The 12,715-nt window shown below is 50.0% G+C and overlaps 1 long non-coding RNA gene across 1 annotated transcript; it reads right to left on the bottom strand.

Moving 5' to 3' along the window:
* Window positions 1–1,549: 1,549 nt before the first annotated feature.
* On the bottom strand, window positions 1,550–8,468 carry Gm32513. Its single transcript, XR_375282.1, has 3 exons — window positions 8,454–8,468; window positions 1,890–1,965; window positions 1,550–1,785 (listed from the first exon to the last, which is right to left on the bottom strand). It is a non-coding gene; the product is annotated as a predicted gene, 32513 (long non-coding RNA).
* Window positions 8,469–12,715: the final 4,247 nt, after the last annotated feature.

Below are 12,715 nucleotides of genomic sequence, written 5' to 3'. Positions count from 1 at the left end.
GTCAGTCTGTCTGTCTGCCTGTCTGCACCAGGATCTCAGTCCCAGGAGGCCGGAGCCTGCCTCCTCGCTCCCGCCCCTAATCCCATGTGGGCACCACAGATGCTCAGCGGATTTTCAGTAGGTAAATGACGGAGACCTCAGGACTCCTCTACTTTTCTCTGAAACATTTCTCCACCCAAAACTCACTTATACTGTACATTTTCATATTTTTTTAAAAATCTCTTTTTTTTTTTTTCTGAGACTAGAGGCATGGCTCAGCAGTTAAGAGAACAGCATATCATCACCTTTTTAAAGGACTTGAGTTCAGTTCCCAGGACTGACTGTAACTCCAGCTCCAGGGGTGCCAGGGGTCTCTTCTGGGCTCTGAGTAAACCTGCACTCATGTGCACAAGTTCACAAACACACACACTTAATGATAAAATAAATCTTTGGGTGGGGGCAGGGGGAGGTGGTTTGAGAAGGGCTTTGCTGTGTAGCCCTGGGTAGCCTAGAACTCACTATGAACACCAGACTGGCTTTAAACTCTTAGTGATAGCTTGCCTGAACCTCTCTGACGCTGAGATTAAAGGATAGTGCCTAAAGTAAGTATTTTTTAAATCACTTTTAATGTTAAATTCCCTTTCTTCTTTGGACAGTTTCTACACAAATAGAAGATGTTCTTCCACAGAAACTCTTAATTTCACTCTGAAGATCCTCAGCCAGTAGGGCGAGACTCTCTCTTGTTACTCGAGATAAGTTAAACCTGAGCAGCTTTTAGGAATCCATTCTCTGTGTCCACCTTTATGTGGGCCCTGAGGTGGAAACCAGTTACCTCGCTTGTCCGGGAAGCATCTTTACCAGCTGAGCTGTCTCCTGGGGCCCTGTGTCCATTTCCATTTCATCTTTTGACAGCTTGAACTTGGCAAGTTCCATAGCATGTGGGATGAGCCAGTTGGTTGGAGACTCTGGGAGCTCTCTACATTAGCACCTCAAGGCTGACTCTTCATAGGACGCTAAAGCTTCGTGCTTCCCCCCCCCCATCTGATCAGACAAGGCCCACCTGCCCTATTAACCTTTCTTTCCTTCTTGTTTTCGGGGACAGGGTCTCTCTACATGCCCCAAAGCAAAAACTGCAAACCTCCTGCCTCAGCCTCCCAGATACATGCCATGGCACTCGGCTGGTAATTTTTGTAGACTTTGACCACAACCACTGCCATCTTTCACAAGCAGAAAGTGGCCATCACTGTCCAGCCAAGATGATACATGAAAGTGGCCGGCACCACGCCCTGAGTTATTTATGCCACTTGTAACTAGCTTCGACCAGTATTCACACACACATGCACATATGCTCCCACATCAACATCATCAGACATTTCCATGTCAGAGCACAGACACCAATCTGGAAAGCTACAGGCAGACCATGAAGAGAGCCCCTGTCCTAGTACCTCCTGTTGGTTTTGTTTCTTGGGACAGCCCTGGCATGTGGGGTAACCGAACAGAAGATGTATCATTGCAAACATGGGGAAGGAAGAGGATGGCAGATAGGAAATTCAATTATCACAAAAGGCAGAGAGCACTGTAACAGGGTGGTGCTTTATAACAGGGGCCATGCAAAGGACCAGCCACTGTGCAAAGTGCTTCACACCCTTGATCACAGGGTAGCACACATTAGGACATGTTTAGAGGCCCTCTTGACACCTGCAAGGACAGCAAAGTGATCAGATAGATGGCCATGGAAGACGCTGTACAGATGCTCACAGCAGCCTTATTTGGAGCCAGCTCCTGACAAGAACATACCAGGTGCACCTGTAGGATGAAGGAATGGATTGAGGTCAGTGATGAGGAGAACTGACCATGCACGCATGCACACACACTAATGACTACAGACACAGATGGGGACACAGACCTACCTGTACCTGCCATCTCGCTATACCATGGTGGTATTGGAGACAGGCATGGCTTCCCACGGAGACTGGCTTGCCATCACTAGAAGAGACACCAGGGGGACTCTGGGAACCTGGAATGTATCCCTTGACATTGTGCTGGTCACATAGGAATGAATGCTTGTAAGGATTCCTCAAGTTACTTCATTTGACCTGGGCATGTCGGAACACGTGCTAACATTCAATGACAAATCTCAGATAAAACAAGGCATTTTTGAGAAGAGAGTGCCAGAAGGTCAGGCTCAAGGCCAGTCGGGTTAGCATTCGAAGTCTCTCCCTACTGCTGGATTAGTGAACCTGCTTGGCTCCTTCCCTGCTTCTGAGACTGGGTGGGCACATCTGCTCCTAGAGACCTAGCTGCAAAGGATGCTTGCAAGCATGGGACTCCAGCAGGCTTGTCAGCGACGAAGGTGAGCAGGCTTAAAAAAGATAGGGAGCCCAGAGCACCACCTGGGCTGCATTGCCCGTGCCTATGTGTGGATGTCTCTCTAAGGGAGAAAACAGAAGAGAGCGCCAAGCTGTGGGAAACATACATTTTGGTTTTCCTGTAAAGCTATCTTCCAGAAAGTACACTTTGCATTATCTGTCTTTTATTTAAGTGGACCTAAGGAGTGAGGAATATTTGCTCATTGCTATCTGCATTTGTGTTCTCCTGATCCACAAGAACAAACATCTTGTATGACGATTCTTTATCTCTCTGTAACTGATAGAACACTATCCATTATTCTATAGAGGATTTGCTTTTGGTTCCCATTGTTCTGCAAATACTCTTTACATATTATAGAAACAAGTCATCTGTCTATATTTTAAATATTTCCTTTCAGAATCTCACTTGCTCTTTTCAAATTACTTTTATTTGTGGATTTATTTAATGTGGGCTGTGTATACACGCCACAGCACATATGAAAGCCAGAGGACAGCTTGCAGGAGCTGGTTTGCTCCTTCCACCGTGTGGGTCCCAGGAACTGAGTTTGATTTTCAAGTAAGCAAGTACTAGCCTCTCACTTGTCTTTTAACTTCAGACGCCTGGTGCCCCACTGGGCCCACGGCTTTTCTAGGGTGGGAAGTGAAGTCAAGAAGAGGAAGGCAGAAAGGTGATCTGTCTGACCTTACCCAGCTTTTTTCCCACCAGCCCCAAGAACATTCTGTCACACCCTGTCTTGCCCTGTCTCTCCTTTCCCTGTTCTTGGCTCCAGAGCAGCCCAAGCCACAAGCCATCTCAAAGTCACTCAACAGCCGCTGGGGGTGGGCAAGAATTGCACCATGTGACGCTGGAGCTCTCTATGTAGACCAGGCTGACCTTTGAACTCACAGAGATCTCCCTGTCTCTGCCTCCTGAGTGCTGGCATAAATGTATTTACCACCATGCCCAGTTTATCGGTTGACAGTCTGTTGATGTTGTTGTTGTTGTTGTTGTTGTTGGTTGCCCTACCTGTCCTGGAACTTACTCCGTAGACCAGGCTGGCCTCAAACTCACAGAAATCTGCTTGACTCTGCCTCCGAGTACTGGGATTAAAGGCATGCTCCACCACTGCCTGGCTGCAGTCTTTTTTTTTTTTTTTTTTAAGTCCAAAGTTTACAGATTTTGGTGTTAAAAAGAATTGAAGGCCCTTAGCACACTTGGTGTCACTGTTAGGGGCCAACCAAGCTGAGGACACACACACACACACACACACACACACACACACTACACCCCCCCACACACACACTATGACAGCTTCATGGAGGAAGGGTTTACTCTGGCTCACAGTTTTCAGGGACGCTGTCCATGATGTCAGAGAAGTGTGGTGAACAGCTGTGCTGGGGCTGGGGACAGGCCCAGCTGCTTGCTCCCATCTGAGTGGAGCAGGAGTCGGGGGCAGGGGGTGGGGATCCCATGCTCAGATCAGGACATCCTCTCCCCCTTTCTACTCAGCACATGTCCCTTGGGATGGAAGATGCTACCCACACTCAGGAAGGGACTTCCCCTCAGCTACCTTCTTGGAAACATCCTCAGACGTCCCAAGAGGCGCACTCTCACTAACGCCCTAGACGTTTCTTAATTCAGTCAAGATGACAATCAAGAGTTACCATAACATTAATTTAAGGAACTTGCAAATGCCTTCAGAACCTGCTTGGGGAGGTGGCACGTGGTGTCTGGAGAGCTCGCAAAACAAATGGCCCAAGTGAAACCTCCTTTGAAAATGCTTCATGCGGGCCAGCGTCTGGGTTTAGCAGGTAAAGGACTTCCTGCCAAATCTGAAGACCCAAGTTCAAGCCCCAGCGTCCACTGGAAAGAGAAAAACAACTCCCGAAAGTTGTGCTCTGAGAAGATGCACATGCACACACCCGTGCACACACACATAAATAATCAAATATAACTTTTCATTATAAAAGAAAATATTGCCCAGTAGTGGTAGCGCATGCCCTTAATCCCAGCACTGGAGAGGCAGCGGAGGGTAGATCTCTGTAAATTCAAGGACAGCGTGGTCTACAGAACAAGTTCCAGGAAATCCAGGGCTATTTCAAACTCTATCTGAAAAGAAAAGAAAAGAAAAGAAAAGAAAAGAAAAGAAAAGAAAAGAAAAGAAAAGAAAAGAAAAGAAAAGAAAAGAGGAGAGGAGAGGAGAGGAGAGGAGAGGAGAGGAGAGGAGAGGAGAGGAGAGGAGAAGAGAGGAGAAGAGAGGAGAAGAGAGGAGAAGAGAGAAAGAGAAAGAGAAAGAAAAGAAAAGAAAAAAGAGGGGGAGGGAGAGAGAGAGAGAGAGAGAGAGAGAGAGAGAGAGAGAGAGAGAGAAGAAAAAAGAAAAAAGTTTGTGTGATCTTCCCGAGGGGCAGGAAACATGGCTCAGTAGGCAGTGTTAGAGATACAGGTCCAAGTCCCAGGATCCCACTGAACTTGCCATTAATCATGATGCTCTCTCCAGCCAGTCTCTGTTCTTCTGTCACATTTGGTGTGTGCTGCACACGTCAGCAATCAGCAGACTCCAACCCTGAGCCCCAGCAGCTGCCACCTATCATAAATAAAGTTTTATTGGCACAGCACAACTATCTGGGGACAGTTGGTGTTCTCCAAGCCACTGTAGAGTCCCTTCCGCAGGGAGAAAGCTTTGTGATGTCTGGGCAAGTCAGAAAAAATCCTAACAGTCAGCTTAGAATTATAAAGGTCTTTTAAATATTCAATGGCCAGGATTTTTTTTTCCAAATGCTTGGCCAACCATATGAGTGAGCCTTTGTAGACTAAACTCACAGAACCTGAGGGACGTGTTGAGAACAAGACTTTGTGTCTAAACATTTAACTTTGTAACAATCCACTCTCCCTCACAGGAGTCTTGGCAGGTGGCTGTTAGGTTCTAGGCTTCTTAATTTCCTTCTGGAGTAGGGACAGTGGCTGGGCCAACCCGACTATAGACAGAGGTGCTGGGAGCAGCAGCTGGCACACTGTGAGCACGTGTGGTTATTTCTGTCATGGCTACTCTTGCACAGACAGGGTTAGTTCATTGTGGTGCCTGAGTCCCTGTTGCTTCTTTTGGAGTCTTGCTTCCATGAACAGTGCACACAGAGGGTGAAGTTTCCAAGCCCTGAGGTGCTCAGGTACAGGCACCATGCTGCGTGTGCCTGCACGTGTGTGTGTGTGTGTGTGTGTGTGTGTGTGTGTCTGTGTGTCTGTGTGTCTGTGTGTATGTGTCTGTGTGTGTCTGTGTGTGTGTGTGTGTGTGTGTCTGTGTCTGTGTGTGTATGTGTCTGTGTGTCTGTGTGTCTGTGTCTGTGTGTCTGTGTCTGTGTGTCTGTCTGTGTGTCTGTCTGTCTGTCTGTCTGTGTGTCTGAGTGGTTATGGTGACCATCCTTTATGCTAACTTCCCTTTTCACTATGTCCTGCTGCCCACCTCAAGTCCGCTCTCCCAACTGAGTAGCCAGACTGTGCACTGGGGAGGTTTATTTAACTGTCCTCTTAAGTAGTTCCCTGCCATCAAAAGGCTGTTTACAAACCTCACAATTAGCCTTCTTGGAACAACAAATAAATAGAAGCCTAATTAGATGCACTATTCCTGGCTCCGACCACAGCAATCCCAGGGAAAGTTCCCCAGCAGCTTACAGAGGCTGTGGGTGGGAGGGTGAGTGCAGGTGGGGATGTGCTGCTGATGAGGGAAGGAGATATGGATGGATGAAAGGTTGAAAGAAGGAAGGGGCAGTGGTTGGGTGGATGTGTGGATCAGCGAGTGAGTACATGTGTAGAAGGATGGGGATGTGGATAGGTGGATGTGTGTGTGTGTGTGTGTGTGGGTAGATGGATGGATGTGTGTGTGGGTGGATGGATAGATGGATGGATGAGTGGATGGGTGGATGGATGCGTGGGTGAGTAGGTGGATGGACGGATGGATGGATGGATGGATGGATGGATGGATGGATGGATGGACAGACAGATGGATAGATGGACGGACAGATGGACAGACAGATGGATGGATGGATGGATGGATGGATGGATGGATGGACTGACAGATGGATGGACAGACAGACAGACAGACGGATGGATGGATGGACGGACAGATGGACAGACAGATGGATGGATGGATGATGGATGGATGGATGGATGGATGGATGGATGATAGAAGGATGATGGCTAGAGAGACAAGTGCATGGTGGTCAGATAAAGGAGTAGAGGGTGGGTGGGTGGGTGGATGGATGGATGGCAGATGGGTGGGAGGAGGTTGAGAGGAAAGCATGGGAGGTGGGCAGAACTATGGCATTTGAATTGAGGCAGATGGATTTCTGGCAGGAAGGGTGGCCGGGATGGCATGTGTTCTATGTTTATCGCTGTGATAAATCACATAGCCAAAAGCAACTTACAGGGGCAACTTATACAGCTTACACTTCCAGATCACGGTTCATCACTGAGGGAAGTCGGGGCAGGAACCTGAAGCAGAAGCCACAGAGGAGTGCTGTTTGCTGGCTCGCTCGCTCAGAGAGTCACGCTCAGCTGGTTCTCTTCTATAAAGACACACCTGCCTAGCAATGGTGCAGCCTGCAGTGGGCTGGCCCCTCCTGTATTGATTAATGATCAGGACAAGCCCTCACAGACACGCCCACAGACCTCTCTGACCTGGGCAATCCCTCAAGTGAAGCTTCCTTCCCTAAGACTCTAGCTTGTGTTAAATCTGCAGTTAGAGCTAACTAGGGTGGCAGGTAGAAGCTGTAGAAGAAAGGTTCAGTGAGTGGACATACAGAAGGACAGTGACTGTGAGGTCTGAGTTGTGAGTGGGTAAAGGGTAAAGACAGATAGACAGGGAGTGGCAGAGGAGAGGAGAGGAGAGGAGAGGAGAGGAGAGGAGAGGAGAGGAGAGGAGAGGAGAGGAGAGGAGAGGAGACAATGGAAGTAGGGATGGGTAGTGGTTAGTGCATGGCCGGGGCTGGAGAGGGGACAGGAGCAGGGCCCCAGAGTCCACTGTGTCAGCTCTGGTGTCAGTTTCTTTCCCTGTGGTGCTGGCTGGCCACACAGCAGGGAGGCTTCTGGTCCACACGACCGGAACAGTGTAGCATGTGACTTTAGTGTATGGCCTGGAACCAGGCCTGGGGCACTCGAAGCCTTCATCTCCGTGGTACAGAATATGCCAGCCACTCTCCCCCTGAGCTAGGAGCTGGGGACCCTCTGGTTAAGGCTCCACCCGAGGCACCTGCTCCACAGTAGATCCTCCACTTGGCAGGGCCTCCCTTGTGGAGGCTTTTCCTAGAGGCTGGGGTAGTGAGGGCCAGGAAGCTAAGATCCCACAGAGGTGTGGGACAGGCTGGGACAGAGCAAGTGACCTGCTCACAGCTCAGCTGGCTCCTCCTTTTTCAGCCTTGGAGGCTCCACAGTGTTCCTCTGTATTCAGACCCTCCTGCTGGCCGCATGGCAGGTATTAGCCCAGCCCAGGGCCTGCCATGGCCTGGTGTGTTCTTTCGCCCCTTGGTTCCCTCGTCCCCTTCTGGCAGGAGATGGCTCTCAGCTGGGCCTGACAGGAACAGAGAGGCCTCTGGACACTAGGGAAAGCACCTCTTGGGTGAAGCTTCCTAGGAGAAGAGGGCTGGGCTTCTCAGGTTGGGGGAGGCTGGTTGGCCAGCGGCAGAGGATGGGCCGGTGATATGAGTCAACCTGTGGCCCAGATGAGCCTCCGCTTCACATTCAGGGCAGGGCAGCCAGGGGTGAGAGACTGAGTGAGTGAAGTCAAGTGAACCTGGGTGGGGGGACGCCGTGCCTTCCCACCTGTACCCCGGAAGCCTGGGCAAACGAGCAGACAGGGTTGCCTCCCACAGCAGGGCTCAGGCTGAGGCCTCTGTGCCAGGCACTGCCAGGCACCACCTACCCCCACGGCTGACGGCCCAAATCCAGCAAAGGCCTGGAAGCATGTCTAGATTCTGAGTCACGGGGCTGGGCCCAGGACCCCAGCCAAGATGTTTTGCTAAGGAAGAAGAGACTTCCGGAGGCTGGCAGCCTTTGGGAGACCAGGAAAGGTTCCTGGAGCAAACCACATTTGAACAGAGGCCTGGGAAGCGGAGGTGACAGAGGGTGGTACCTACTGGGCACAAGAACAGCGGGTGCAAGGGCCCTGGGGTAGAAGCCTGATATGTGGGGGCCACAGCAAGACACAGTCCTGGGGAGAGAGGAAGAGAGAGAAGACATGAGATGGGGTGGGAGCATTTATGCCTTCCACCAGGGAGGGGGGAACTTTAGCTTTCACTGTGGAAGAAATCTCGAGATGGGAGCTTTGAAGGTTCTGGGCAGAAGAGAGGTCGGATTAACTGAAATTGTGTAAAATCTCTTATTCCAGCTCTCAGGGGCTTAGTTGTGGACACGGGAGTCGGGCTGAAGTCAGGTAAGCCAGGCAGGGTGGAGCCAAGGGTAGATAGAAGAGGTGGATTCTGGGAGTCACTCTGAAAGTCAGTCACTGTGCCCTTCCCAGGCCTTTGTGCATGATCCCTGGAACACAGTGCAGAGCCCCAGCCAAGCCATCACCTGTGGTCCTACCAGGCCCTATGGTTGCTCCCTGTGTGAGGGTTCAACCTGTGAGACAGGAGCCTCAGGAGGGACAGGTGTGGGGCTGCATGTCTGGAATCCCAGTACCTCTGGAGGCCAAGGCCAGTCTGACCTACATGGAGACACTCTGTTTTGAAACCAAAACCAAAATAAAAGCAGTCAGGTTGTTTGGGGGGTACAGCCCACATTTTCCAAGTGAAAAAAGTGAGGCTCACTTGGGGAGGTTACATTTCAGGGAAGCCGGTTCTCTCCTCTGGCCCTCACTGAGGCTCGATTCACGCCAGGTCAGGAGGGAGGGCGCCCCAGGATGGGACGCTGTCAATCACAGAGCGCCCTAGCCACCAGCATTTCTCAGAGCTCACTTCAAAGTCGCCTTGAAAGCCAATCACACTTTTTTTTTTCTCCTTAAAAGAAATTGTTTGGTTTGGTTGTTTTTAAGGTATAGTTTACTGAGGTGAGCCTCACATAGCACTCACGCTTCCATGAGCCAGGGGCTGGAAGCGGGTAGCGGCGTCTTTGTGGAAACACCATGTTCAACTAGTGACAAAACATTTTTATCCACCCCACCCACCCCCACAAAGGACGACTACCCCAAAAAGACTCCCACTAAGCAGCAGTCCCCACCCCTCAGCCTTAGGCCACCAGCCGTGTCCGGTCTCTCTGTGGATGGAATCCTCAGGGGACCAGAGTCACTAAAGCTCGTGTGGACTATGCCCACCATGCCAGTGCCTGGGAGGAGAGGCAGAGGGATGGGAGTTCCAGGCCAGCTTCAGAGACATGCTGGGGATTCAGGAAACCTAGGGAAGGAAGGAAGGAAGAAAAGGGAGAAAGGGAGGGAGGGAGAGAGGGCAGAAGGGCGGAGAGAGAATGTGAAAGGTCTCTGTGTCTGGCTTCTATTTTGCTTTAGTCTGCTGGCTGCATCCTTTGGTAATATTTATCAACAAACAGTCTTAAAGGGAAGTATGGTATTATTCCTAGAAAAAGGAAACTCATTTCTCTCTATATTTAGAAAATATCCTTTAAGCTAAGCAGTGGTGGCATAAGCCTATAGTCCCAGCGCTCCAGAAGAAGAGGCAGGTGGATCTGTGAGTTTAAGGAGGCTAGCCTGGTCTACAGAGAGGGTTCCAGGACAGCTACACAGAGAAACTGTATTGAAAATAAACAAACAACAACAAAGAAAACATTAGTAAAACAACAACAAACCCCAAGGCACATGAAGCTAGGCGTAGCATGCACAGCTGTAGTCACTCGTGGGGTAGAGTCAGGGGGAGACACAAAAGTATGAAGCCATGGTTGAGAAGGGGGGCCTAAAGAGGCAGATAGAATAAGTGCTTACTGTGCAAGTAGGAGGACTTGAGTTTGAATCCCCCAGCACCCATATAGAAAGAAGCTCATGTATGTAAAATGGGAGGTTGTTAGGAGAAAGCCCAGAGGCTAGCCTGGGGTACACAGTGGTGGACACTAACAGACCCCCATCTTGCTCAAGCAAGATGGAAGATGAAGACAGACCCCCAAAGTTATCTTCTGACTTCCACACACACCATGGTACCCATATTCCTGTGCTTGCTCTCTCTCTCTCTCTCTCTCTGTCTCACACAAACACACACACACACACACACACACACACACACACACACACACACACACACGCGCACAATTAAAAAAGAAAGAGAGGTGGGGAGAGAGAAAGGGCCACCAAAAACAACCATGAAAGCTGAGCAGCAGAGGGCAGGGCCAGCCAGGGTGCTGAGGACCCAGGGACACTTGAATGCCATCAAATGACTGTGTTTGGCAGGGGTGTGTCTTCAAGAACCTCCGGTGGTCATGTGACTCCAGATACTTGGGGAATGGTTGGATACAGTATTCAATAAAGCGGCTTCTGGGTGTACTTGGAATATTGGCCCCCATGGGGCAGCCTCTGAAAGGCTGCTGCACTGTAGGGCCACATGTCACCCCGCAAGGCCAGGAGAAGTGGCTGAAGAACTGTGATAGGGGTGTTGGCTCGGGTCGTGTGGCAGGCCCAGAGCATCGGAGAGAAAGCAAACCTTGCTGTTTGCAGAGGCGCAGTCAATTGGAAAAAATTACAACAAAATGAAAACAAACAACAAACAAAAAAACAAAAGCCAATTAGAAAGAGATGCAATTACCCTTGGTAATGTCGCAGACAAGGACATCTTTGCTATGCAATGTTTTAGAAACTTCAGACATTGGTTCTTAAGTGATCTTCCTGGAATAAGAAAGGAAAATCCTGCTGGAGTCTTCTAAGCAGACAGAGAAGGTAGTGAAAAGAAATGGAACCCGAGTTCCATTTCTGCACAAAGGATAGTTAGAAATTATCAGCCCAGGTGAGCCTGGTGGCGCACATCTTTAATCCCAGCACTTGGGAGGCAGAAGCAGGCAGATTTCTGAGTTCAAGGCCAGCCTGGTCTACAAAGTGAGTTCCAGGACAGCCAGGGCTACACAGAGAAACCCTGTCTCAAAAGAAGCAAACAAAACCAGACACATGTTATTTAGAGGTGGGGAATAAATATCCAGATGTGACTCACTAGAGTGACTTCCCTGGAATCGAGAAATGAAGTGTGTGGAACCATTTAAAGAAAGCATGGGGTAGCATTTTAACTACAGTATATTCTCCACGGAAGATCTATACTGTAGTCATGGCTGGGTGTGGATGTTGAGAGTTCTCCAAAGTGCAAGGCAAGCATTCCTCATGGCTTTATGATCGTTTACATTTTTAAAGTGACAGACAGGAGCATGGTTCTGCTGATGCTCAACTATGAAAAACGGAAAGGTGGGTCGGTGGCTCGGAGGTCAGCTTGTCTTGTCCCTTCCTGGGTTTGCACACATGGCCCCACTTCTGCAATTCTCTGTTCTTAGTGATGCATACTTTCTCGTGCGTGTGTGCGTGTGCATGTCTAAGGCAGGGGTTCTCTGTGTAGCCCTGGCTGTCCTGGAACTCACCCTGTAGACCAGGCTGGCCTCGAACTCAGAAATCCACCTGCCTCTGCCTCCCGAGTGCTGGGAATAAAGGCGTGCGCCACCACCGCCAGGCTAATTAGAAGCTAATTTTGTTTCCCCTCAAATATCTCGGATGCTACTTTCTATAAACTCAAGGGACATAAAAACAATAAACACAAAAATGAATTTAGACCTAGAAAACCGCAGTGAAGAGCAGAGTAAATGGGAAGGAGTGTGGTTCAGCAGGAGTGTGGCTGTGTTCAAGCTGGCCTTGGGCAGCTGTGGAGGGCTGTGAGCCTGGGGCCTCAGAGAGGAGGCAGGGGAGTGGGCAGAACCGCAGATCCTTGTGAGGCTCCCCCTTGGGGCGAGGTGGACAGACAGAAGGGACATTAGGGTGGGCATGACATGAGGACAGTCAGGAAAGTGTCCTTATGCCCTGCTCTTGTCTAATTTCTAGGCTCCCTCTGTCCCTTGATATTTCTGAACCTTTGATGCCAGCATCAGTAGCTTTCGTTCTAGCCCACAGGAAGTCCCTTGGCTGGCAGCTAGAGCTGTGACCAGCCTGCAGCACAGAGCCAGTGAGAAGCCAGGGTGGTGGACACACGGCCCTAGGCTGGAGTGTCTCCATGCAATCCTCCAACACATGGGTGTAGGACTCGCCATGAGTTCAGATGAGAAGGGACAGCTCACGTCTTGCTTAGCCATTCACTCATTCACTGTGACTCAACTGTTTTCTAAGTGTCTTCTACCGCTAGCTCCTGGGTATGGTCCCTGGGGAGCCGAGAGAGGGAGACCAAAGGCACGGTGAGCTGACGGCACAGCAAAGAACAGTTGATCCCACAAGTAA

The sequence above is a fragment of the Mus musculus genome, chromosome 2 (assembly GCF_000001635.26).
Source record: "Mus musculus strain C57BL/6J chromosome 2, GRCm38.p6 C57BL/6J".
Classification (NCBI taxonomy): Eukaryota; Metazoa; Chordata; class Mammalia; order Rodentia; family Muridae; genus Mus; species Mus musculus.
Note: the sequence above shows the minus strand (reverse complement) of the source record. Positions and strands in the feature narration are given on the sequence as shown.